The sequence below is a fragment of the Tupaia chinensis genome, unplaced genomic scaffold (genome assembly GCF_000334495.1).
Source record: "Tupaia chinensis unplaced genomic scaffold, TupChi_1.0 Scaffold000033_1, whole genome shotgun sequence".
Classification (NCBI taxonomy): domain Eukaryota; kingdom Metazoa; phylum Chordata; class Mammalia; order Scandentia; family Tupaiidae; genus Tupaia; species Tupaia belangeri.
In genome coordinates this window covers 2,060,239-2,063,712 of record NW_006159463.1, presented here as the reverse complement: position 1 = coordinate 2,063,712, position 3,474 = coordinate 2,060,239, and positions in this window count along the sequence as shown.

Sequence of the window (3,474 nt, the reverse complement as noted above, 5' to 3'; positions counted from 1 at the left end):
TTTTTATCCTGCATTCTCTGGATTTTTTTTTCTTGAATGCTTTTGAGAAATTATAATCCAAGAACTTCTAAAACTCAACAAATCATGGTATAATAGAACAGAAATTGCTCACTCCAGACTTCAAGATGTCTGACTTCTTAACACATTATTTAAATCCAAATGCTTTTCTTTGACTGTTATTCTTCCATACCATCAATACATTTTTACCATTGCCTTATATTGTACAAAATAGCATTTCAAACTTTTGGAAGCTGTGTCTAGTGGAGGTATTTTTAACTATTATGATCAAAAGATGTAACAATTAGTGGATAGTCCTCAGTTTATTCCAATATTTGTCAAGTTTTCTAGTATATAAATTCAAATTTTATTAAATACATATTTTAATTTCAAGTGACCTCATAATATTAGAGGAAATAAGAAGTGCTCTAATTCCTTCTTAATTAAAATAGAAACTCTGTTTCTTTTTTTCATCCTGACAACAACCCTGAAGTGCTTTACAAATGCTCCATTCATACTTTTCTGTCTTGCTTTCCCCACTTTCATCTTTGGTGTCTCAAATCTGTTATGTTGAATCTGCTTAAAGTTCTTTAACTCTTATGACCCTTCTCCCAGTTAGGCAGGATAGTTCCGTTTCAAACGGAGAGTTAAAATGAATGTACTCTGATAAAACCAAAAGAAAGGGGAAACTGAATGGCTTAGATTAGTGAAGCCCCGAAACTCCAGAGCAGAGCCAAGTACAATGACAATGGGCGTCAGGGACTTGCAGACTGTAACAGTCCATCCTTGTACTAGTTTTCACATCTATCAGCATGTCAGACTGCTTTTTGCACTATCATTGCTCCATAGGCCAAGAGCTATAACTACCTGATATATCCTAATCACTATTTAGAAAAAAAAAATTAAAAATTTAAAACTAACTTTGGAGGATTTACCAAAAGGTCCAGATTTTCACTTGGCTCACAGTTTAATTCCTGTATCCTATATATTTGCTGCAAATATTGAAACATAAAATTCAAAGTATTTATGTTGATAAACAGATGGTTGTAGTAATAAATAATAATAACAACATATTCATTTTGGGATTATCTTGTCTTACAAATTTATTGTAATAAGAATTTGTTGTTGTTGCTTTGTTTTGTTCTTTTTTCCCAGAGAGAATAAATATGTGTACATAAGCAAGTCTAGGAAGAGGAGAGAGAGAGAGGTTTTTGACAGCATCTCACCTTTATACCCTGCCAACATTTCCCAGTTTTTAGCTAAGATTATAAGTACACCTTACTGTGCCAAGCCTTTTCAGGTTGCTTTGAGATGCAAACCTGGACCTCTCACATGGCCCCCACTGACAGAGGTGATCAGATCTAATACCTGTGCTGGTTCTTCTCTAATGCACACTAAGATTTGGAGACATGGACACAGAAAGGGGACAGCAAAGTGGAGTTTTTAGGGAAGGAAGAAAAGAGTCAAATGCAATGGAAGGGGCCAGAATGAGTTGCTGAAGAGCAGGAGGCAAGAGGTTTTTATCTAGGAGAGGAAGTGGGTGTAATGGACTGGTTCTCTAATAAGGAAGTGGACTTTAGAAAATAGTTACATGGTAGTCTGAGTGATTTATTACACTATTCTTTCTGGTGTCAACAGACCATAGCTTTTTATACTTCTTGTCAGAATAAAGTTACTAAGTAGAAACTGTTGCCCTTAGCTACTGTTGCTTTGAGTCCAAATGCAGCCGGGTCTTTTGGCTGTGAAGATTTAGCCACTGTGACTCCATCTTGGTTTTACCTTGTCTTCTGCCTTCTTAGCAAGGAGTCATAAATTTTTAGAGACATATAAAAGAAATGTATCTTTCCCATTAAGCAGATCATAGAGGAAAAATGTAGACTTCATTAGAAAGAAAAATATAGTGATTTCCTTGTGGAATCCTTACACTATTTACATGTATATGGGGTCTAACTCCTATCTCACCATCTCATGCAGAGACGCCCTACTGCTTATGCCACTGTGGCTGGGCCAAGAACAAATTTTTAAATGTGCCTGCTTACCGCCTTTTACCATGAAAACAGAACAAAACAAAACATAGATTGGCATTCATGCATATATTCAATTTTTTTTCCAACAGGGTGTGTATGCTCATCAGAAAGACAGAGAGAGAGACAGAGAAACAGAGAGAAAGCGAGAAAACAAGCCCCAAAGGGGATAGCCACGCTGCAATCCCTTCTCCATTCTGCTCGGGATCTTGGGCGTGCACGCACACATGCCCGTCGTGCATTTAAGCCACCAGGTCTGGGACTCGAACCATGGTCGATTACATGGGAGTTCAGCAACATATCATTACACTAACTGCTGGTCCCCATGCATATATTCTTAGCAAAATATAATTCAGCAGCTGTTTATTCAACAGCACCAATTGCATGGCAACATGTAGTGAGAAGTTACATTCTCTTCACAGTCACCACTGTAGAACTTTGAAGTAGTCTTATTGGATGTGGTAAGAAGTGGAGTCAGGTGGGAATATAGAGTTGATCTTTGTGGTAAACATGTCAAGATTGTTTTTTCTTTCTTTCTTTCTTTTTTTTTTTTCCCGTAGAGTATATGTATTCAACAGAGAAGGACATAGAGAGAGAGAGTGAGGAATCATCCCACGCACACATTCCAGGTGTGACAGCCATAACTCAGTCACTTCTCCTCCATTCTCTTCCTGGGATTTTGGACATGTACATGTGTCTGGTGTGATTTTCAGTTCTCCAGGTTGAGGATTTTAATCACAGTTGGCCATGTGGGAGTACAACACTTTAACCACTCACTCCACCACCTGCTGGCCCAATCCAGATTTTTTTTTTTTCTTCATGGGGCTTTACATATGCTATGACTAGAAGATTTTTAAATAAATTCCCAATTTATCTGAGTGAGGAGTCAGTGGTTGTTGCATAGAGAGAGAGAAATGATAAGAAGTGACAAAAAAAAGATTTCCAAATTCTATGGTATTACTAGTTTCTGAACTATGCAAGTTTGAAACAGATTAAAAACACTCAGCTGGGGAGAAAAAAAAATATATATATGTGTGTGTGTGTGTGTGTGTGTGTGTATAAAATTTCAGAGAGAGAGAATATCGGGTTGTCAGGAAAGTCATAATAAATTTTTTTTATTGGATTATATATAACTTTACATTGACTTCCATTGCTTTTTCAAAAGGGAATGCCATGCATGTCAGTCAATACAGAGACATCAATCTCCCCGCTTTATCATTCAGTGTCTTTTCCATGCATTTCCCAATAATTATCATTATTATAATTTTTTAAAACAGTCAATCACTATTTCTCATTTTGCTTGTTAAAAGACTTCACCCATCATGAAATACTTCCCAGACCAGTCCAGTTGAGAATACTATACACGTCATCTTCAACAGATAATAAACCATATCTGTTTCTCACTAACATCCTCTCTATTGTTCACTTGCTATCTTTCTCTATCCTCTTCTCT